We start from the raw sequence: 24,656 nt of genomic DNA, 5'->3' as shown, positions 1-24,656 counted from the left end.
GAGAACCAAATCATTCTGCACTGTTGACATCCAGACATGCAGGCAGTATTTTTCCATTTGTATGCTTATGAAACAGATTTCCAAAATGAGTCCGCACTTATGTCTAGGTCAGCCAGCTAGAGCTTAAGTGTGTCTTTAATGATGCACTGGACATAGGTGTGCATTCAGGCTTTTCTGAATAGCTCCTTTATTTGAGCCTTTTGCAAATAAAAAATTCAGTTTTCTTGGTTGTCATTTAACCAGTTCCCTTTTCCTATTAGTCAGGAGATTAGAAGACACTGGAAAAGGTCAGTTACATGCAAATTGGCTTACTAATTACACTGCTAGCTATGCAGCTATGGTAACTGATAGATTGATTTCACCTGAGAGCAATGAATTCCATGTTTAAAGCCAGAAAATGTGATAGGTGAAAAACCTAAGGAAAGGTAAAGAGCTGTGTATAATTTGCTAAAATGAGTCACAAGTAGGGCTAGAGTGGTACACTGGAAGGGGTTTCCTGAGTGCCAGAATCAAGGCTGAGGTGGCATACTCAGGTGCTGCCTGACAAACTGCATTTGCAGTGTGGATGCGGGGTTCTACAGTAGAAAGCACTTTACACGTGCAGGATGGATGCCTCAAACCATGAATGTCTGTAAACCTACTAGTGACAAAAATGCCACGTTGTTGTATAGTGTTAGAATATTAACATCACTGCAAACTAGGCTTCTGTCCTTCTCTTTTTACCCTGTCTCATATCATAATGTTGATTTACTCATATGGGAGAATGGCAAAAAATCCTGACCACACCAACTTCACTCTATTTTTGGCTCTTTCAGAAATGTATAATCTGTGGAAGCATGAGAAAGGAGCACGAACTGAGCCTCCAATGAATCTGGAGAGACTTCCTTTGTGGAAAACAATTATGGTAAGAACTCATTAATCCCTTATATCCAGGAAAGCTGATCAGGATCTGACCGTAACATTGACCTTACTTGTGAAAAGTGCACCACAGATGGCAATACTCTGACCAATCAGTCAGCTAGGTCAGAGTAGACCTATAAATATAAATGTTATATTCAATAGTGAAATGTGTCCTAGTGAAATTCTATTTTGTAATGCTGGACCGGAACAAGCTGCAATTATTTTGGCAGGATGTTCAGAGAAATTATTTCAAAGAATTCATTTGCTGGAAGTGATGAGATATTTTTTGAGAGCTTTTCAGATTATTATATTTTTTTACATTGTTGAAAAGACACACTGAAGCAAGTGAATAATTGGCAGAACATGGAATGTGTAACATGCTGTGTGAGAAGTGGATTTATTCAAATCATCAGGTGTCAGAAATTAGTTCCTCTACTGGGACCTTACAATTGAAAATGTAATGACATAAATCGAACCAGGTTAACTTGTGTTCTCTCCTCTATTTAAGCGTGGTGAGACAACACATTTTAAGCTATACAATTGCTTAGTGTTTTTTTTTTTCTTTTTTTTTTTTTCTTTCCCCTGAAAGAAGTGTTCTTAAGGATCAATCTTTTAATGAGGTTGTAAATATGATTTGGGGTGTGTTTTCAGGGCTAGCCTCCAAGGTTAGGATCTCTTAGACTCTTTATGTTTAAGAATTCAAGGAATCGAGGAACGCAGAATAGTAACTTACTAGCTTTACTTACCTCTGGGAGTGTGGGGTGGGGTCTGTGTGTGTGGGGGGGGGGGAAGAGCTAGACAAAAGTAGCTGCATACCCATAAATATAAAATAATTACAGGAATATAATTGTGATTCATGGAAGGATTTCAGACAGTTCTTAAAATAAAAACCAAACAAACAAACAAAAACAAAAACCTGAGGGAGAGACTGATCACACTGTTCTAACTACTGCAAAACATTAAAAACTGAGAAAACTGATTTTCAAAGTAAGTTCACTGATATAAGAGTTGGTGCTGCAGATGAGAACAAACTTCAAGTTGTGAAGGCTCTATTGCCTTGCAGTTGCCAAGTGAATACAAAAGGAAGATAAAACACTACATCTCAGGCTAGTATCAATTCACAATCTCTTTCCACATGATTTTGCTATTTTACTGGGTTAAAGGCATCAGAAAATCTGTTTTTCTCTTTATCTCAGAGTTTTCATTCATTGTTTTTGTTTCATGAAGGTTTTATTTTCAGCTCTGAATGCAAAGCCCAGATAAGGAATTTCTTTCATTTTATTCCTGCAATTGCTTTAATCTGACAGAATATTGGTTCCAATATATGATTTCTTTGGCAAAGAACTATGCCACAATTTTTCCTTTCCAACATTCCACCTTCTCAACAGACACTCTGTATCCTGGTTCTCAAAAAAGCGGGTATGACTTAAATATTATTTCATATGTCTGAAGTGGACAGCAACAAAAGATGCCAAACTTTGACAAATACATTTTTGGAAAACACAACTATGTACAGTTGTTTTACCTCAAATACACTGCCCAACAGAAGAAAAAAATATATTTATTTTTAAAGAAATTAAGTAATTTATCTACCAGGTCTCACTGATTTGTGGAGATGTTGGATAATCTGAGGTTTGGTATTAACATGTTTACAAAAGTTAACACTAACTTTTCAGCGTTGCTCTATACTAATGCTTGCAAAGGCTTTCACACATTAATTCATGTGTAAGATGTACTTCTGTTGATGTTATCATCATTATCATTAATATTGACTTTTCAAAGTATCTACAAATTATATTTCTGGACCAGCTTATCATTGTATTTAGGTAATATATATATACATTTATACATATATACATATATATATATGTATATATGTATATATACATATATATACATTTGAACGAACCATAAATATTGATCAGATGTTATTCACTTGAAAGCCATAAAAGCCTGATGTAAAAATGTTTATATATATGTCAAGATGAAATTTGTGTTTCCTGACATTCCCTAACAATTTCAAATGTGAGACTGCAACTTAATGATATATTTCAGTAAGATAATTTTGATCTCCAAATAGAAAATAAAAATTTAGTCTCTTGTCCCAAGGTACTATTCATTCACATTTCCCATTTAGTATTCAAGCTTCTAGCTCCAGGGTCACCCATTTAAAAAAGAACATTCTCCTAGCCTGCTTTCTAGTAGGCGAAACTTTAAATTTGACAGAGATGACTAGGAGCAGTCTTGCAGCCATCATCTGTTGTATAGCTTCCTACCTTATTTTCTTGCTTTCTAGAGAGTAAATTCCTCCAAGATTTCCCTTTCTCTTACTGTTTGGGGAGTAGTATACATTTGAACAGCATGTTTATATGCAAGGAGAAAGTGTGACAGCAGTGACAGAAGTGGGGGTTTTAAAGTTTTACTTATTTAAGAAATAGTAGTTGGTTTAAGAGAGTAAGATTTTCTTCTATGTTTTTTAGTGTCTGTCAGTGGGGCAAGTAGACCTGGATCTAATGTATAAGAAACAAAGTTCTATGGGAGTTCTGCAGGCATAAATGTATATAAGCTGTCAATGTTCTCAGAGTTAAGAAAAAAAAAACTGTATAATAAATCAAAAAACAGTGGTTGGTGAATGATGACAGTGACTAATGTGTGGATATTTTGATTAATAGAATCTCGCTCTATGTACACATGCTCATACACACACTCATGCACTTTTTTGGCATGAGAAATGCTTTCCCATCTTTGCTCTCAGCCTGAACCATTGTGCATATGTTGTACAGTCATCTATTTTTACCCTCTTGTCTATGGAGTTCACGAACATTATGAATGTGAGTAATAGAGTGAGTACTCCTTGTTTTAAGGTAAGAGTTGATGAGGTGTTTTAAATGTTCCTGTTTGCATCCATCATGCAGATGAAGATGTCCATTATAAATGCATATAATCAAATCTTACAGTGAGAAAGCTAAATTGTTTGAACATGTAGAAGGTAGACCGCTGTTTTTACAAAGCTTTTTTTAACAGCTGGGATTTGTAATAAATATGATGGCTAGTGTATGATCAAATAATTTTATACTTTTAGTGAATAGTGAGATTCATTTAAGTTACACGGTTAAAACAGTGTATTTTCTGCAAGGAAGATGGCTGTAAGGAACAATGAAATGTAGATTGATTCCCACAAAAGATGGTCTAGTTTTGAAATATGTAAAACTTGTGGGTGATAATAAGAATAGTGGTATTGTTCAGACATTAAAAAAAAAAAAAAAAGATAAATGTCCCTATGGAAAAGCTTCCAGTTACTTGTTTACAGTCATATCTTTTGAAGTATTACTCTATTCTCTCTTTATAGAAAAACTGAGATTTAAGATTCACTGACAACAATTTTTTAACTTATTTTTATATTTTTCTAATGTTGCTATTTACAGTAGACTCATTCCATATTTACATTTGGTGTGACTGGAGGAAGAAGTCCCTTACATTTCATTATGAGCTTCAGGAAACCTGGTTAAGCTGAGTAGGGAGATAATCCCCTGTATTTTCAGATGAGATAGGAAGATGATTTGTAAGGTTCTCCATTTCATCAAACAGGTTTTCCAAAATCTCTTAAGACTAAATTCTATGTCTATGTGTCTATTTCTTGAAATCTTGCAATATGACATCAGGTGCTTTAGTAAAATCCAGTTCTGAAGACATTTGGCATGTGATAAGTTTTTCCTTCTCATGAACTTTAAAGTACTGTCACTTCCTTGGTGTGAGAAGGATGATAACAATTGACTCAGACGGTTGATGTACTATTCCCAGTACATTCTGCACAACATAATCAGCAACCTTTAGGGTAAGTGTGAGTTCAGACTAACAATAGTTCAGGTCCTCTCAGACATACCACTTCTCAAGCAAATCCAGAATGGATACTGTAGATTACTGAGATATTTAAGAGTAAGGGAGGCAGTGAGTAGGAGCATGAAGAGAGTAGTCTGGCTTAATTTTGTATAACTTATCTGGAGTTATAAAAAATTATACTCTTCTCACTGTGAAGATAGTAATTTGTTGAAAGGAGCTTTAGCAGGGGAAGGAAAAATAGAGAGGTAGGCTGAAAGAACTCTGGTGCTCTCTATTTGGGAATGAACTATACATATATATATATTTTTTCTGTTTCTCTTTTCCTAGTCTCTTTGTTCATTTGATTGAAACAGCTAGGGAGGTCAATGTACCCTATGATATATAGCTTGACTATGTTACCTTATATGTTTTGAAATAAAGCTGTTGTTTAGCAATATGGCCATAATTCATCAAATGGAAAAAAAAAAAATTTGCTCTGTGGTACTTGACTACTCTTGCTTCTGAGCACCTTCATTTTCTGTTGAGCTGGTTTCAGGCCTAATATAAAGCCTTTCTTCTCAGAAGGCATAGCGGTTTTTCTTCACAGAAAGTGTGAAGACATATTTTACATCTTAGGTAGAACCCGGTGCTACAGTTTAGTTTGATCATGGAACTGGTTTAGAATCATCTCAGAAGAGCTTGTGCTCTACTGTACATTAGGAGTGATAACACTTAAGTTCCCAATGCGATCGTCAACCAGTTGTGTGAGAAATATTTAATAGACCTTTCTAACATGGGCTGAATATCTTTTCTATTTTTCTCCATGTGCTATATCTGGTTAATTTCATGTTTTGCCATAATTATATTGTCATGGCATAGATCCATTAGCAACCTGGTGGTTCTGAATGCTTTTTGCTTTCTCAGTATCTTCTAGGAAATTAATGTTTGTTCTTTGTAAGCAAGTGTGAGACTATGAGTTATGCAGACTGTGGCCTCCGTGTAAGAAATAGATTTATTCTTGAAAGAAAGGACATGTTTGGTTCATGTTGGTATGAAGAACAGACAGGCAAGTAAAATAGCAGTGAATTTGAGCGCAGATGCTTTGTGGTAGTTCATTAACAATATTAATTTGTTAATGTAAAAATAACTAGGCTTCTGTGCATTTCTTTTCCGTGGAGATTAGGGTGAGCCTAATAGGGTAATCTACAGCTACAGATCGCTATAACCTGTTGTATTTGTGGCTTCCATTCATACAAAGGCTGTTAGCTTAATTCACACCATTCTGCACAAGAACGACAGGCAGTCATGTTGTCAGGGCTTGCAGGTCACCAGAGCAGTGCTGAATCTTAAGGTACAGGCTGTTCATCTTCCTTGAGTGTGAGAAGGAAAAGATCTCTGCTGTAGCCAAGGTGCCTTTGGAAATATATGTTGTAGAGATCATGTTTGCTCCAGCCAAGACCTGGTGATGCAGTCAATAAAGAGTGAATACAAGTCAAAAACAGCCTATAACAAGCTTCGGCTCAATCCCAAAGAATAATTCACTGAAGAATGTGAGGGTCAGATGAAATTGAGGACATTCACCAAAACAGTGAGGTGTAACATAATTTCCCACCTGATCAGTGCTGCAGAGAAGAATAAAGAGCAACAGTTGCAGCACAAGTCCAGTGCAGTAGTTCATCTACTTCGGACCAGAAAACAGTACGGTGGGTTTCCAACACATAAATTTTGCTTAAACAGAGAAATACAACAGCCAAATCTCCTCATCATGTTAGGGAACAGAATGAAAGTTTAAACAGCAAAGTATAGGTCTGTGACAACTTTTCTCAGAATGATAAAATAGCAGCTGATTTATGTTGTAGTAAAACATTTTTTTTCTAAACTTCCCAAATTTAATTTATTAATTAGTTATTCTTAATCTCAGTTTCTCCATCTTTAGTTTAGGAAGGCTGCAAAACCAGGGATAACTTTATTCTGAAAATATCCTGAAGATGGCACAGTAGGCACATGCTGCTGTACGGTTTGCTTAAGGTCATACTGTAAGATGAGAGAATTTTGCTAAAACATGAATCCTTTGGAGGAGCTCTTTAAAAACCAGAATGAGAACAGAAATTTAAACCTTTTAAGTGCAGTCTATCAATAAAACTATTTTACAAGTGGAACACAGCTGTTAATTTCATACTGCCTAGAAGATTAATATAAATGGGTGGGCAGACAGGGACCTGTGATCGTCGGGTGTTATAAGCAAGAATTGTTTATTTATTTATTTATTTTATCAACACATTTCTTTCGTAATTGTAAAACATCTGAGAACCTCATCTGTTATCTCCTGCATAACATATAATCTACATCTAAATGCCAATTTTTATGAGGCCCATTATGACTTTGGAAAAGAAAAGATTACTTGCACAATCTCTATTTTATTAAAATATAAGAAATATTATGGGACATTTTTATTAAAAAAAGAAAATACTGAATGTCATGTTGTATTAGTGAATGAATAAATCTATATTATAGACGAATTAACCATAAATTTGCTATCCCCAACATTCTTAGGTACCCTGCTAATATAGAGTTTATAAAACATGGGAGTAATTTCACAAATGTACTATAGCTAAGGGTGGTTCAACTGATATTCTATACTTGGATTTTCAAAATGATTTTAACAAAGGCCCTGCACTGAAAGCTCACATGGAATCAAAGCTGTTGTACGGCAAGGGGGGAAATTCCCTTTGTGAATTGTTACATGAGAGAGAGGAAAGAAAGAGTGTAGGATAAACGACCTGTTCTAGAGGGGTAAAAGGTTGTCAGTGGAGACCCACAGGAGCCTTTACTGACACCTTTGGTCTTTCACATATCCATAAATGATGAAGAAAGGGAGAAGGAAGTAAGTTGACAAAATTTGCTGGTGAGACTACAATAAAAATGAAAGGCAGTGCTGGATAGCTGCATAAGAGTCCCCAAGTTTTCAGTGACTGAACAGTGAAAGGATAGCTGAAGACCAATATGGGTATTTACATTCTATATGATTTGCATGGGGAAAGCTAACTGGAACTGTGTTCAGTAATGTTTTACGTTAGCTATTACCACCCAGGAAGGAGGTATTGTCAGTATCTCCAGTAGCATACAGATATTGTAAAACGTTTCCTGCTGTCATCTCCATTACAGGTTGATAACAAGCAAAATCAGGGCTACATACACAAAGGGAAAGGCCATCTGAAAGAAGAGACTCTATCCTGAAGACAAATCTGGCATGTATGAAAGATTTTCTTAGTTGCCAACTACCGTGGCAGTTATATGGACTCCTAGGGGTGGAATTCATCTTAAGGTCATTGATACAAATATTAGGTGTCTAATTTAAATACTTGTATTTAGTCTCCTTTTATTGCCAATATAGATAGCCATGCTCTTTCACTGTGTGATTCATCCCATCCTGAGTAGATGTGTAAATAGATGAAATGCTCTTCACCTCTGTGTGGTCAGTATAGAGAACCAAGACATACTGTAACTTTACTGTAACTCACATTTATGCAGCTACAGTCAATGAAATGAATCAAGTGTCTAAATTTCCTCTGAATATATACCTAGGCTCTGATTTTACCCAGAGGCCTGTTATAGTGTAGGCACATAAACAGTTATGTCTTCTCTTTCTTTCTTTCTTTCTTTTCTTTCTTTCTTTCTTTTTCTTTCTCTTTCTTTCTTTCTTTCTTTCTTTCTTTCTTTCTTTCTTTCTTTCTTTCTTTCTTTTTCTTTCTTTCTTTCTTTCTTTTCTTTCTTTCTTTCTATTTCTTCTTCTCTTCCACCTATTTATCTGCCTCCATGCTGAAAAATGCACTCCATCTACTTGTTCCCACCTGTGTATTGTAAATCTCTGAGCCTTTCTGCATGCTCTCACAGCTGATTGAGACTATGCTGTTTGTCAGTTTAGTGAAGTGATTCCAGCCAAATCACATTCTTTGGGACGTGATAACTAATTGTCTGTTTTATAGCAGAATCAAAGTAGCACTGCCCCACACCTGAGGATGTGTAAAAGTGAGAAAGGATGAGAGGAGGAAGGAGAGAGAATGGGAACTTCTTCAGCTGGCTTCCTCACTGAAACCAGTGTACTGTAGGCTCTTGACTGCAATGAGCAGTGCTTAAGTGCCTTTCTGGTGCTTAATCCCAGCTAGGGCGTTCTCGATGGAGTCTCTTTTAATCTCTCCTCTAGGAGCTTTTTCTCTTTGTGTAAATATTCATTGGAGCACTGACTGAAATGCTGGTTTCCCAGGAGAACGGAGTACCCACAAGACTGCATCATCTTTCTCACTCTGTAGGCTCATGTATTTATTTCTGTATTTTAAATGCAGTGAAACAGCTTCAGAAAAAGGGGGCCGATGGATTCCATTTACAGGGCATCCTCTTGCCCCAGGAAAAGGGGAATGTGGTTGTTTTTATCTGTGTCGATGATTTTAATGTATGATTTGTATAGCCTATATGAATGCTGTAACCACCAGACATTGAATGCTAGTGCATATATTGAGCCTATATCTGAATTTTTGGAAGAGAAATGGCTTAGGACATTAGGTCCAAGAAAGATTCCTGACAGTGGATGATAAAAGGGAGAACAGACTTATTCCACCAGATTCTTATTAGGGGATGGAATTTGTTCTTCCCCATCATCTTGGTGTTTCCTATAAGCTGGTGTAAACAGCCCTCTTTCCAGTGCAAAAGTTTTGTCGAATCTCTCTCCATAAAGCTAATTCTACCTCTGATTTATATTTTTCTCACCATGAGTGCCTGGTTGAAGGCTGTGAACTCTCCCAGGTGGCTAGAGCTGGAGAGGAAATGCCACTCTGAGTAGAAGAAATGCACAGTGGACAGTTAAGACTGTGAGAGCCACACAGCCATGCTCCAAATAGGTGCTACTTCTCACAGGCTGTGAATATAGGGCTTTTCCTCCTTTTCACTGGCCACTTTGCACAGTTCTGCAGGCCATATTTCTCTTTATATTTTTTTTAGAGCTTCAAATTGTTACCTATGTTTATGGATATAAATGTAGTCCTCTGCAGGGTATTTGTGTCAAGAATCAGGCTGCTCTGCTAGGCAAGGCTGGGAGCTGAGGGTGAGGGCTGGGAAGACAAGGATGCAACCCCTCAGTACCTGAACAGGGCAAGTGGAGCGGTGTCAGTGATGGCGAACAGTGTCAGCCACAGCATGCTGATCATCAGCCACGGCTGTAGTGGTGGGGCTGGGGCTGCTCTGGCATCAGGCAGGGAATGGTTATGATCAGTGAGGTATGTGACTGGGCATGGACATAACCATCAACAAAGCTCAGGCAAGGACGAAGGGTGAGGGTCTTGGCTTAAACACAGCTCCTGAGCAAAGGAAGGAGGGCCAGGTTCCTGTTTGTTTCCAAGAAAATGTTGATTGCTTTCATATTTTCTGCTCCATTATTAATGATTTTACCATCTCCACGCTATTCTCTTCTGTTCCGTTGCCAGGTTTTCTTCTGTTCCTCTGAAGGTGACTGTAGTTAAGCTGCCTGCTTTTCATGGGAACTAACTACAACTGCCCATATGGACAATTAGGGCATTCCAGCTGTGTGTGGGGTGTAATTTCCAGCTGTGGGGTGGTAGTAAACTGTCGGGGGTGGTAATTTCTCAAACTGCTCCAGATACATTCACAGCATATGCCTATGCCCTAAGGATTTTCAGTAAACTAACTGTAGTATTTGTAGTATTTAGAGCATTTATTATTTCAAATGTAGAAAGTAAAATACAATATTGCAGATTCTGAGGTAACTTAATCTTACTGTAAGCAAAACTGCCAAATATTTAAGGGCAACAGCTGTGGCTACTTTTACTTGCAAGAATTTCTATTACCAGCTGAAAAGAGAGAAAACAAAATATTATGGAAAATTATACAATTCTATAGCACACTTCCTGAATCTACTTAAACTCTTCTGCTCAATTTTCCTAATCAATCAAGTTTGTTAATAATTCTGTTAAGATTTACAAGTATAAACTGAGTACAGTGCAATTCTGGCAGACTTGTCAAGTTTTCCTGACAATTACTGTGTGTTAATACTAAAAATTTTGCATTAATGGATTTACTATGAATATTCAGTTTTATAACTCTATAGACTAATCTTGTGGCACGTTCCTTGTTGGATATGTTTTCCCTAGAAAAAAGTTCATGTATAGGACATAACTGTAATAAAATGAATATAACAGCCTGTCTCTTACAGTAATCTTGTGTAGTATCCTATAAAACTAATATACTGCTATTAAGCTATAAATAGCAAGTCCTAGTCACCTGTGGAAACTGATTTGGTAGAACAAAGTGCTGTTCTGCACACCTGTGACTGCACAAGATTCAGGGCTCTGGAGGATGAGAACAGCAGCATGCAAATGCATAAGGTACTTGGTGGTGGCACTTCTGCCATGATGAGATTGCATGTGTCATGTAGGGCAACTAGCAGTGCTAAGTGTCTGTGAAATAAGGCCCCTGATTTAGGGTCCTAAATATAGTTTTTGTGACTTGCTTCAGGCTCTTAATTTTGACTATTTTGATTTAGCTGCTTGCAGTACCATAGTTTATCATTTCTGGTGAAATGTTCAGCCAGCTTACAGGAGTTCATGCAAAAAGAGTTGTTACAGAAATTCTGATAGACCCCAAACTGTCACACGTGCATTTTACAGAGGTATTATTATCAAGAAATCTCAAGGGAAATCATAATTACCTTGCCTTCTTCCACTGTCTGAAGTTTTTCATACAGTTAGAAAAAACTTGTGGCTGCAGAAAACTGGTTCATTTGAACTAAGCAAGCAGCTGTAATGATTTTACATGTTTTGTTGCTATATGATAAAATGGATTTGTTTGATAGCTTCAGCACAGTAATATTCAAAAGAATTTAACTACTGATGTTTTCAAAATACCATCTTCTGCTGGTTCTTTTATTGTTTCAAAATATTTTTATATGGAATAGTAACAATAATAATAATTCATGCATGTGATTCCTTTCAATTCTGAATCTCAGAGTACATGCATTAATAAATTAAGCCTCACAGCAGCTCTGTAATTTAGAGGGTTTTTATCCATGTTTGACAGATGGGTAAACAGAGGTACTGAGAATTATAGATGCATTTGCAAAGGTATGATTAGATTGCGCAGGAGAGAATATGAATGCAGTATTCGGGGTACTCCAGATCTATAGAGAGTTTTCAAGAATAGGAGGTATGGTCTTTTGAAAATGTGGTCCTCCTCAGGGTATGTAGGCAAGTCAGCATGGCACTGCACTGCTCTTTCAAATGTATTGATTTGACTCTGTGCTCTCTCCACTGCTGTTCTTTTTGTGTTATAGATTGGTGTTCTGAAACCCAGCTCAGCAGCAGACTGATATTTCAGTGCTCCACTGCAAGCTCATCCTCATACTTGGATACATGTAAATGATACTTTTTGATATCATGAATAATTCCCACAGTGCCAATAACACTGCAAACATGCACAAAGCAAATGACAATTGCTTGCATACTTTCTGGCACTAATCAAAGGGGTAACAAAAGAGTGAGGTATTCCTGTCCCAGTTTGGGGGGATACCAGCTCTGGGGACAGAATTAGCTCCTGTTTTGTGCCAAGCAACATATGCAAGCCAGCTCACACTTCAGGCAACACACATGTGCAGCTGAAGATGTGCACACTGAAGAATGGGGACACCTGCTCTACTCTAGGTCAGGGCTGTTCCTGCTCATGCAAGTAGGAATGGACAGTTTGGACACTGCAAGTTTTCCGGGTCTGTGCAGGTTTGGCATGTTTCCCAGGGGACAGAAATTCTGTTCAGCTTCATGTTTCATATCTGTGGCAACTCAATGACTCTTGAAAATTATTTAGTAAAGGTGAACACATCAGCATTAAGGCACCATTAAGTCCTATGACATCTTCCATCTAAAAATCCTGGTATCAATCCTCAAGTGCTACAAGTCAAATCAGAGACCAAACATTTTTTTTTTAGCTCCAGAGATATTCTCCTCAACTGTTTGCAGATATAAGGAAAACCATTCTATTCTTATCTTTTATTCTTTTTCCATACAGAACTAGGACACTATTTAAAAAGTTGAAAAGTAGAATATGCATTCAAAACCAAATGAATACAATGGCTCTTTAGTCTTTGACAAAATATTAATTACTATCCATCTGAGGTAGACAGAAATGATTGAATATAACAGCACTTGTCACTTAGTGTTTGTCTTGTTCTCTGAACCTCTCATTTTAATGTCTCTTTTGAAGCAAATAAGTTTTAGTATATTAGAAATACAGAATTATTTACCGTAATGTTCTGTGGATGACTAAGAGCTTCTTTAAAAAAATCATTTTAAGTGATTAACATTTACTTCAAAATTCATTTTGTTCTTAAGGGTCCATTGAAATAAGTGGAGGAAAAAGTGCTGTAAATAAATTTCCATCCGTATGTTACATGCAAATTTCTATCATAATAAGAGCTCTGCAGTTCTTTTGTAATGTAATATGCTAAAATCAGCTATGAATGTGTGGGAGAGAAATAAATTTATAGGACAGTAGAGACTGTTCATGTTCTTACTGGACTGTAATACCAAATATTTATGTTTACTGTTTTGTTTCTTTTATTTTTTAACTTTGTGAATTAGCACTTTCTTGGGGAAAAAAAAAAGGTGACTTTAAATCTCATTGGTCCCATTGACCTTAAGAAACCTGTCATGACATTTCCTAAGGAAACAAATAAAAACTCATAAATTTGAGCATAGTAAGCTTGAAAAAGATGATCTAATAATTACTTTAATATAAAATAATGTGTTTTAAGTTTAAATCTCATAGTATTTTTTCTTTCCCACAAAGACCCACATCCTGAAGGTCTGTCTTTATGTTAGAATTACAGACATTTAAAAAAATCCTCTAAATGACATTTCTAAATACTTTAGTTGCAAAAAAAACAAAAACCAAACGACAAGCTTTATAACATGAAGATTGAGGTTCAAAATCTGAAGGCAAAGAAGTTCTAAATATGTCTTTTAAAATATTTTGCATATTTTACTTGATATTATGATTGCGAAGATGTGGGTCTTCTTGGATTTATTATTTTTTCAATTCACAATGGGGGCTTATAAAAAGGTGAAGAACAACTTTTGGCCTATGTAGGGGGGTTGGAACTAGATGATCACAGAATCATAGAATGGCTTGGGTTGGATGGGACCTTTAAGATCATGTAGATGATCTTTGGATTGGACCTTAAAGATCATCTGTAGATGCCCCAGGGATGGGGAATCCACAACTTCCCTGTACAACCTGCTTCAGTGCCTCACCACCCTTAAACTGAAGAATTTATTCCTAATGCCTGATCTAAATCTATCCTCTTTTAGCTTAAGACCATTCCCCCTTGTCCTATCATTATCTATCTGATTAAAGAGTCCCTTTCCATCCTTTTTATAAGACCCCTTTTGGTATTGAAAGGCTGTAATGAGGTCTCCCCCCAAGCCATTCTATGATTCTATGATTAACCGTTTTAATATTTTTGTGTCTTCATTTTCCACATCCCAGGGTTTACAGTAGGAAGTACAAACTGCTTGCTCTGGCTTTATGCTGTTCAAGGACTCCCTGCTCTGAGAAACTCTTAGCTGCTTGTTCAAGGCATTGTTAAGTGCCCATTGTGCTACTGGAGTTAAAACACATTTAATTAAGGCTGAGGCTCTTGCCCATTGTTTTTATTTAAAAAATATTTAGGCTATTGATTAGCTGAATTGGCTCTTCTACATTTCCTTATTTAGAAGACCTCTTTGCATATCTTTGGTGTGTGGGATTTTTTTTTCCCCCCATAGACCTGCTGTGCATAAAAGTAAACACATTAATGATGTCTCAAGAAGGCTTATGAGGAACACAAATAATATCAAAATGAACTCAAACGAAGAGAAACACAGTATTTATACTCACATTAGTTAAACTATGTGGTGTTTTCAAGGCTATATATTGTAGTAAATTTCTTTACAATTAAGCGAGAAGTAAAGTTTTAAGGACTACTTTACTGCATCCAGAGCACTGAGTTACAGAACTGTCACTTCCAATTCTTTTTTCCCTTTGTTTTTCTGCACTGTCTGGTTGATGGATAGATAACAACAATGAGCTATTTAGCCACCTTCTTCCAGTGCTTTTCCCAGTGCATTCCCTTGTCATTAACATCCCACGCTTGAGAGCAGGCTCTTTTCATTGTTTGCCTTTTTAGTGTTTGAATGAAACAGAATTACTACACTTTCAAGTGAGTTTATGAAAACTGCTTTGGTGTCAGTGAACGGATAAGAAGTTTCTCTGTTCTGCTCTTGACAAGTTGGTCTTATTTTCATACACTGATTTTATTGGAAGTGGTGCCAGCTGATGGGGATGCATCCTTCTTAACTGTATCTTAATTCTTGGATTATTTTTTTAGGTATCTCAGTACCCTTCACCTTACAACTCTAGTTGATCTTTTACATTTTAATTGGCTTCTTTTCCTGTGAGTCCTAGCAGCTCTTACAGCTACACTACAAAATATTGGTGGATAATAAACTGTTTTTTTTAATTCTTGAGCCATTTTGTCCACCCATCAATTATTTCATCTTGCTACTCCTTGCTTTTCTTTAGAAGTTTCACTATTTTTTCCCATTTTCTAGTATTTTTATTGTACTACCATGTTACCTGACAACTGAGACCATGCCTTCCGTCATTTCCAGTTGTTTGTCTTTGTTATTCATCCTTCATTTCCAAGCTATCTACAAAGTCATTCTATCTGAAGTAGTGCTGCTAAGTCAGGCAGCTAAAATTTTCCTAAGCTTCTACAATTTTCTCATCAGCTGTAACCTCTTTGGCATCTCTCATTCCATGTCATCTTATACTTTCCCTACCCCTTCCTAGCATTTCATTTAGATTACTGTTGTTAAAACATAGCCCATTGTTTTCATATTGCTCTTTAAATGTTATTTTTGCCATTCTAATATATACACATTTTTTTCATTATTAAGAATTTAGATCCCTCTTTGTTCAGCGTTGACAAAAGAAAAACACCATACTTTTTTTTATTTTTTCCATCTATTCTGCTTTACCAGTAGCGCTTGCCTTTTTTTTTTTAAATTTCATTTTGTACTTTTTAGATCATTTCCTAATATTCCCTACTTTTTTTTATTTTTTTTTTTAAATCAGTCTTCTTTATCTCCCCAGTTTATTTCATCTATCAGCCTTCACATTTCTGCAGAAAAGTGTTAAATATCTAGGAGATAATTTCATGTCTACATAACTACAGTCCAATCAATACTGTCAGATATCAACCTTTGAAGAGTAGTTGCATCAATCAGACTGTGTCCTTATTCTACCATTAATCCACAGTTATGGAACACTGAATACGAAGAGCTTCTAATTTCTGTTTCAGGAAAGGATTAGGTACATCTATGTACGCAAATATGTTCAGGGCAATGAATGAACAGAAAAGAGAGAGAATTAATTCTGAAGTTCTCTCCAAGTATATTCCTTTTTTGTAAAATACTATTTGTTTGGTTCCAAACTCCATATTTTCCTTAAATATGATGCATGAAACCAAATGCAAATCTTTTCCAGGTAACTCACAGCATGCCAGTATTTGACTTTGTGTACAGTGCTTTTTCTTTAGCTTTCTCGTGGTCATGGAGTGTCAGGTATTGTACATTTCAGTAAAGGTACATATAAAGAATTCATTTCCTTCTCTAATAAGTGGACTAATTTCTAGAACTACAGACCTTTCTCTAACTCAGTTCATTGCATTTTTGAACATGACTGAGCCTTAAAACTGCCAATCTGAAGGGGAAATCTTTATATTCATTATTAGTATGCTTAACACTATGGCAGATTTGCACAATCACAGGCAGAAAGTTTCTTTTAAACAAGAGTAGACATATAAAGAGCAGGACAGGAGAGGAAAATAATGTTGATGTGCATCCTTGAACACAACTATAGCTGATTACAGTGTGTATTTGAATAAAAGTGTTGTATCCTTGGAGAAGATAAAGTATGAAAATAAACGGAAACCTTTAGCACTAGAGGTCACTAAACACAACAACTTCAAAGGGTCTGTAAACTGTGCTCTATTTTTTTTATTTATTTATTTTCTTTTTATTAACAGAACAATTGATTTAAGTTACTACACTTATAATCCTCGGGATATAGTAGTAGGTTAGTAGGTCCCGTTCATAAATGGGGAGGGTGGGGACAATCCAGTTGCTCAGATGAGACCACCCCTCATGATGCAGCAGCCTGTACCTTCCTGATGACTGATAAGTAGGAGAAAAAGATATATCACTTTATTTCACTTTTGCTCCAACTTTGTAATCCAAGAATCGTATAAGGAAACTAGGTAGGTTTTCAGGCAGGTAGGTGTTTATGTCCTTGTGGGAGAGGATAACTTGGAAAAAAATTCCTTTAAAAAACTAAGCTTTAATTCAGATTCCAAGCAATAGGTAAAATTGCAGAGAAATAGCCAGATTATAATGCATCCTGATAGCTTGAACCTTAACAGCAATATCTTTTTCAGAGACCTTCTGTCTTTGATGACAAATTTTTCACAAGACTTATCAGGACCAAAAAAAAACTTGCAAAAGTTCTCAACCGTCAAGAAATGAAAGAGCTATTGGATATCTGGCTTTGGATTTGTTGGAAAAACTAGCAGTATGTGTGGTTAGTATGGTTGTTTTAAATGTCTTTCTCTAAACATTTTCATAGCTATCTGACATTATCTTTCATTTCTTATAACATGAAGCTTCTGTAAAACAGAATGGGATTATCACAAGAAAAGGTGTGGAGAAGGATTGGGCCGGGGAGAGAGGTTTGGATCACTCTTGTGGGGATAGAAGGATGCAGGCAACAAATGTCTTGTTTCCCAAAGAATGCGTTGTCTTGCAAAACCTATACTGTAACTTAGGAATCACATGCAATTCCTTGGGTACTAACAAGTACCTGAGAATCTCACTGACCATGCTGTTTCAGAGCTGTTAAATTATTGCCACTGTCAACTACTCCTTTAGCTGAAGTAACACAGTTTTCTCATCTTGATGTAAACCATTGCTGCTGTCAGTTTCATACACTGTAACAGAACTTTATTATTATTATTATTTTAATTAGAATTGTAGATATTTTCAGTTAAAAAAACCCTCGTAGAGATTTTTATTATCATCAGGATAGAAAATCATGTCATATTCAGGACTCTTCAGAATCCACTTTACTTTTCTAATCATAGTTTTGTCTTCTGGATACAGTACAGGCTTTAATTGTATAGTGTATACATTTTTAATAAAGAGTCCAAGGCTTTATATAAGAGTAAAGAAATACGCATTGAAGGATACTATTGTCTATAGACACCAAATTAGTAGACCTTGTTGACCTTAATTTCTTTGCTCTTCAGTTCTGTATGGTCTTGCAAGAGTGTTGTGAACACTGGTTAATTAATATTTTTAATTGTTTAGGTACTGTGGTGATGAGCACCAGAGAGAAACTCAAGAGGAAATTAACAATTCTGTCTTGAGAGAAGGGTTTGAATAGTGTGCAGTAAATAAGGCCTCGGGTCACACATTGAAAAATGAGGAGAAAACAAAATATTGAGTAGTTGCTCATTATGTGAACATTCGGTGCACTGAAAGAAGCAGAGGTCCTGTGGAAGAGAAAAGTGATTGAATAATTAAATTTTGTCATGATGCTTATGCACAAAGAGGGCTGAATGAAGAATGCACAGGGAACTTAAAGATGAGCATTTCTTAACATTTGAAAGCTTTCCTCAATAGTCTTATGGTGTTTCAAAATAATTATTTGGACTTTGTTGGATTTTTATGTGTGCATTTGTTTTATGTGTGTGTGCAAAAGGAATTTCCCATTGCTTTGAAATGCATGAACTTTTAAGAGCTGACATGATGAATGAAAATTCAGTCTTATATCTGGCCTTTTCAAGGAGAATTTGAAACATAAATAATAAGGTGAAGAACACATTCTGTGTCTTTCAGAATAGTTCACACCTTTTTCCTTGAGCTTGTTTAAGATCAACACGAGAAAATTTCAGAGCACAGTTGCAAGGAAAATGACTTTTCTTCAAATTATTCTTACAATATTTTTTCTACATCTCTTTGTGGTTGATGGATTGATCTGACTACACTGAAAATACCAATCTAGAAAGAGCTGTTCCCTGTCAAAGATTACCTTTCAAGTAAACAGTTAGGTGTGATGACATAAAAAATTGTACACTCCAAAGAAAATTAATTTGAAGACAACCAGCTAGAATTCATTTTTTATCAGACTATAAAGGATTTATAATGTATAGTCACACCCACATTTGTGATACCAGCTTAATAAATTTCTTGACACTGCAGGAAATATAGGGTTTTTTGGGGGGGGGGGGGGGGGAACGTGACAATGTAGTTACTGGATTCTCTGTCACTAGGTCTATAGGAGAGGTTATCAGATAACTTCTTTGAAAACACGATGAAGAAGTGAATGTAAGTTTTTAAGCTTTCATTTGACAATAGAAAATTTTAAGACAATAGACAATAGTCTATCTAAAAGATAATAGACAATTTTAAAAGAACTTGGAAGTTGTGGAGTGGTCAGGCAGAGTCCAGCAAACTTTAGCTGGGATTTTAAATTACAACTCTGGAACAACAATTCTGGAACAGGCCTCTTCATTGAGGAAAAACGTATGCTCAGGTTTTAGGTGGAAAAAAAAAAAAAAAAGAGCAATGCCACTAATGCATATGTAAAGAATTGAAGATAAAAGCTAAGAATAGTTTTAGTTTCTATATATTTCTGAAATGATAGATAATAAGAGATACTTGATATATAACAAGAGAATGGAAATATATATAACATTGATATATACCATGATATATATACTTGATATATAATATGAGATCATGGAAACTTTCTAAATTTGTGTCAAGCATTACTGTAACATCTTGTCTTAAATAGGTAACCATATTTTATATTTATATGCGGTAAGCCAGCGCACAAATTTTGTTGGCTACTGCAGAGAAGAATTTACAGTACTTGTTTTTGTCTTGAAGAATCATGGCCACAAAAAATAAAAAGCTAAGCTGTAATAAAATGAGCATACCTGTTCAGTAGTTCTAGACATTAGAATCTGTTCTGAAAAATAATAGCTCTTATCCTAGCTTTCATATTAATATTTCTTGACTTAGTTTTCCTGACTAAGGCTTTTGTACTTGATATTTCTCTTTCAGCAATATATTTAACATATTTTTACAATAGTTTTTGCCAAAGAATACACTGAAAAAATTATTCAGCGGTTTTTCAATGTAAAACTGTCCTACTAAGATTACCTGTGATTTGGCAATCAGCTTCACTACATAGCATTTCACAGAGCTATACAGCTTCTTCTTTACTCATAATGTTGTTTCAGAAATCAGAAAATAAATTTTTATGCTTGGTGATTTGAAAATATTATCTACCTTAAAAATGGAGCTATTTCCTTCCCAGTGAATCTAACAAACTACACAGAACAGCAGACTGTACCTTCAGTAGTACTTTTTACTGTGTTTCAAGAGCATATCTGAATGTGTGGGCATTTCTGTCACATATTATTACTGGGGAGCAACTGGATTTTCTAGATTATTTTGGCAGTAACAGTAACAATGGCTATATTTCTTATGATGTTTTCTCTCAGATAGTTTATTTTTATCTTGACATTTTGCCCATCCTGTGAATTTCATCATGGGGAAGAAACAGCAGTTTGTCTCAAAGCAGTTCAATTTCAATCTCTAGGTGACAAGTTGATATTTCTTTCCTCTTGAAGAAGCTTTTAATATGATGTGTTAAATGTCAAGGAAACTTTTCAATATATATTGAACTTTACTAACCTTATTTCTCTTAATATTAATGACATATTGACAGCATGTTTTGAAAAATGAACACTTCTCACAGATGTCAGGATCCTATACCTACATTATTCCTACAGGAATCCCATATTCCAGTTCTTATTGTTCAGAATTGTAGACTTTTACAAAGACTTTTTTTAACAAAGACTTTTACAAACATTTAAAATTGGACTTCATATGGTGTTATTGGATGTTGACAGCGCTAAACTAATGGATAAGAGATCATAATTTTGTTTAATAAGTTTGTAAATTAGCTTTGAAAAATAATTTTAAATTTGAATCTGAGGTTTCTGAAGATAGGTCTGTTATGCTGATTTATTGATCTTATAAGTTCAGGTGACTAAGTACAGGTATCCTATAACTGCTATTACAAGTGAGAAGAAAGTGGAATTTTTATCCTGGAAAACAGCAAGTGTACATATTAGAGTCAGTCTCCTGGTTCATAATAAGCAGTGCTGAAGACTCATAGCAGAAAATAGGAAGACATTCAAAAAGGACAGATGGTAATTTCTTACTCAAATCACACAAAGCTCACCCTAAAATAGTCTTAGGTCTCCACTGAGTTTCCTGAATATTTACATCAAGAACCATTTGCTGTGCCAAAGGTTGAGATGCCTGTTATCAGGTGGAAAAATGCAGAGGGAGAACCCAGAGCCTTTATGCAGCTGTGTTTGGCATGTAGTCAGAACACCCAAGGACATCTGCAAGAGTACTATCAACCTGTAGTTAGATAACCAAGATGAATCCCTGGTGACTGTCAGTGGAATAATCTTTTCTGGGCCTGTGTATTCTACTGACTGTAATGAAGTGTTAGTCCCTTAGCTCAAATGTGGGTGCCTATATATAGATGCTTAGGTTGTCTTAATACACAACTGAAATGTAGCCATAATGTTTCGTTCCAGAGCAGATTGTTAAAATACATTTTTTTTTTAATTTTTTATTTTTAGCTTCTCATCATATTTCTGTTTTGTTGCATGTTCACAGAATCATCCAGGTTGGAATAGACCTCCAAGATCACCCAGTCCAACCTCTGACCTAACACTAACAAGTCCTCCACTAAACCATATCACTAAGCTCTACATCTAAACGTCTCTTAAAGACCGCCAGGGATGGTGACTCTACCACTTCCCTGGGCAGCCTATTCCAATGCCTAACAACACTTTCAGTAAAGAAGTTATTCCTAATATTGAACCTAAAGCTCCCCTGGTGCAATTTTAGCCCATTCCCCCTCATCCTGTCACCAGGCACGTGGGAGAATAGACCAACCCCCACCTCGCTACAGCCTCCTTTAAGGTACCTGTAGAGTGCGATAAGGTCTCCCCTGAGCCTCCTCTTCTCCAGGCTGAACAATCCCAGCTCCCTCAGCCGCTCCTCATAAGACTTGTTATCCAGACCCCTCACCAGCTTCGTTGCCCGTCTCTGGACTCGCTTGAGCACCTCCATGTCCTTCTTGTAGTGAGGGGCCCAAAACTGAACACAGTAATCAAGGTGCGGCCTCACCAGAGCCAAGTACAGGGGGACAATCACTTCCCTAGCCCTGCTGGCCACACTGTTTCTTATGCAAGCCAGGGTGCTGTTGGCCTTCTTGGCCACCTGAGCACACTGCTGGCTCATATTCAGCCGACTGTTCATTATATATTTGCGTATTCTTCTGGACAGATAAAAATAAAAACATTCAATATCATCCTATTTGGACAATATTCAAATCAACATATAAATGGAAGCAGTTATACTTTGACCACATTAAATCCAAGCTAAGGATGAATGTTTAAAAAACTGAATGTTTACAAGGTTTTGACATTCTCTATTTTTGGCTCAAAATTAATTGCTTTTCTGAAACCCCTCTTTGCATTCAAAGGTACTTGATAACGAGGTTACAAGAAAACAGAATTGGTTAAAATTTGATGGTTTTAATCTCAAACACCTGTAACACTTGGCAAGAAATTGGGTGATACTCAAATTTCAGTTTCTGACCTATCATTACAGTTCTGTCTCAAGATTTAGATAAGTTGTCAAAATATGTAAACCATAGAACATAGCTATAGAACTTAAAATGTTGTCTTTTGTTAACCACTTACTTTCTTGTTCCTTGTTTCTCTTTTTGTCTTTGTTGAATTTGCTGAATAAATTGCCCGAGATTTTGCATTGACTGTATTATACTGAAAGAGAAGTCTAGTTATTGAACCTGAATTCTGCTATATAGTTTTGTGCAGATCTTACTTTCCCTTTAATACAAGATAATATGGTGTTAAATGCAGTTTATGTCCAAAACAAGCAAATATGTAATCTTTATGACAAGAAAATATAATTTAATACAATTATAGTGTTTTGAATATATTTGTGAGGCTCTTAAATTACAGAGACACAAACAGCTACAAATAATTCAGTATTTTTTTCTTTTCATTAAAAAAAAAAAAGTCCTGAACATACCAGCAATACATCCAGAGTTATATTTATTTAGATGTTATTTAAAATTTATTTTTTTAATGGGCAAAAAATCATTAAGAGAGAAAAAACTTATTTAATTCCTATGGTAAATGTGAAACACATTATAAATATATTACACCTGTCTGAAGAAAAGAAGATCCCGCTCCCTTTTACAGTGTATTATTCTTGCTTAGAGCGCTAAAAGCATTTGTATGGAAGGAAAGGGATCAGAGTTAGCAGCAATGTGCAAAATCCATTTATTTATTTACTTATTTATTGTGAACTATTCAAAAAGATCTATCTTGTGTCTGGAAGTCTTCATGAAGATTAAAAGTTTAATGTAAGGATAAATATTTTTAGTAGAAAAAGTCATGATTGCCCAAGGCCACAGCATTCCGTATCAGTACCACAGATAGGCTTGGTTAGATCTCAACTCCCATACGATAAAGAGTAATGTAAAGTAATCAGATGTCTCAGGTTGCCCTTTGAGAAAACTACAATAAAATACAATACACTATTTGTCATTATTATTCACAACTGTTATTCTAACAAAATCAAGGGAAGTATTTGTTCATGGATAAGCAAAAAAGGGTCAGGATTGATGCATGATCATTGTACCCTGTCCTGGTCCTGAGAGGAAGGAGCATGGGAAGGCTTTGAAAAAGCTGTGAGGTCTCTAAGCTGTGTCTAGACTGCAAGAGCCAGGAGCACCTCTTGCTGCCCGTGGTTGCCCATCACATTCTTGCCTCTTGATTTTGGGATGTACTGCAGAACACATCTGCTGAACAAATTACACATAGCCTCAGAGATGTAAAGACTATGATGTGAGGAAGGAAGAAAACATGATCGCTGAATGTTGGCTGCAGAGAGACTGTCAAGGTCACCACCAATCCTAGAGCTGGGTGAATTGTCCCTTGTGGACAATACTACTACTATCACTTCACTTTTCACGTAGAAAAGAGAATTTTAAAGCTCTGATTATATTTTAGTTTTCTGCAGAGAGTTATAAGCTTCCACTGCTGTAGTACCATGTCTACAGAGACAGGTGGGCTGCATAATGTGCACTAGGAAAAAAAAAAAAGATGGGAGAAGCCTGGCCTCCCTCCAGCATAATATAAAGGCAGGGCTGGAGTTCTTCAGTTGCAGAACTGAATGCTTGGGATCAACTGGAATTAAGGAGTTCAATGTATTATTAACAATTAAATGTCAAATTCTGATCTCCGTTACACTAGTTATAAAGTGGAACAACTCCACAGAATTCACAAAAGGTAATGTGGATGTATGTGACTGCATCAGAGGACAGTATCTGGCTTTCTATTCACATATAAACAAATTATTTGCTCAGCTTTCAAGAAGTAAAGGCTTCATTTAGCAATGTACCACTTTTTGTTGTTGTTGTTTTTGCCATTGAACTGTATCCTTTAAATATTCAGAAAACAATCTGTGGCTATTCATAGTCTTGCAAACTGGATCAACCGTTCTGTTCCTTGGTGCTCTATTTAATGTGAGAATGATGAAGGGGAAGACGTTAATTTTAATAAAATTAACTTTGTAGTGGTGTTTCAGTGCTTTATAATAAGTTTATATGATGCCCCAAGGGCAGCTGCATTTGTACTGAAGTATCTTGATCAC

The 24,656-nt window shown here is 36.0% G+C and overlaps 1 long non-coding RNA gene across 3 annotated transcripts; it reads left to right on the top strand.

Moving 5' to 3' along the window:
• Positions 1-418: 418 nt before the first annotated feature.
• On the top strand, positions 419-19,080 carry LOC308194399. 3 transcript variants are annotated; one of them, XR_013950501.1, is made up of 4 exons: positions 419-533; positions 816-904; positions 17,255-17,397; positions 18,183-19,080. It is a non-coding gene; the product is annotated as an uncharacterized lncRNA (long non-coding RNA). The 3 variants fall into 3 exon arrangements; XR_013950502.1 differs by having other exon boundaries at positions 433-627; XR_013950503.1 differs by lacking the exons at positions 17,255-17,397; positions 18,183-19,080 and adding an exon at positions 7,885-10,189.
• Positions 19,081-24,656: the final 5,576 nt, after the last annotated feature.

Source organism: Anser brachyrhynchus (assembly GCF_964034855.1).
Source record: "Anser brachyrhynchus genome assembly, chromosome: 4".
Classification (NCBI taxonomy): domain Eukaryota; kingdom Metazoa; phylum Chordata; class Aves; order Anseriformes; family Anatidae; genus Anser; species Anser brachyrhynchus.
This window is presented reverse-complemented; position numbering and strand designations above follow the sequence as displayed.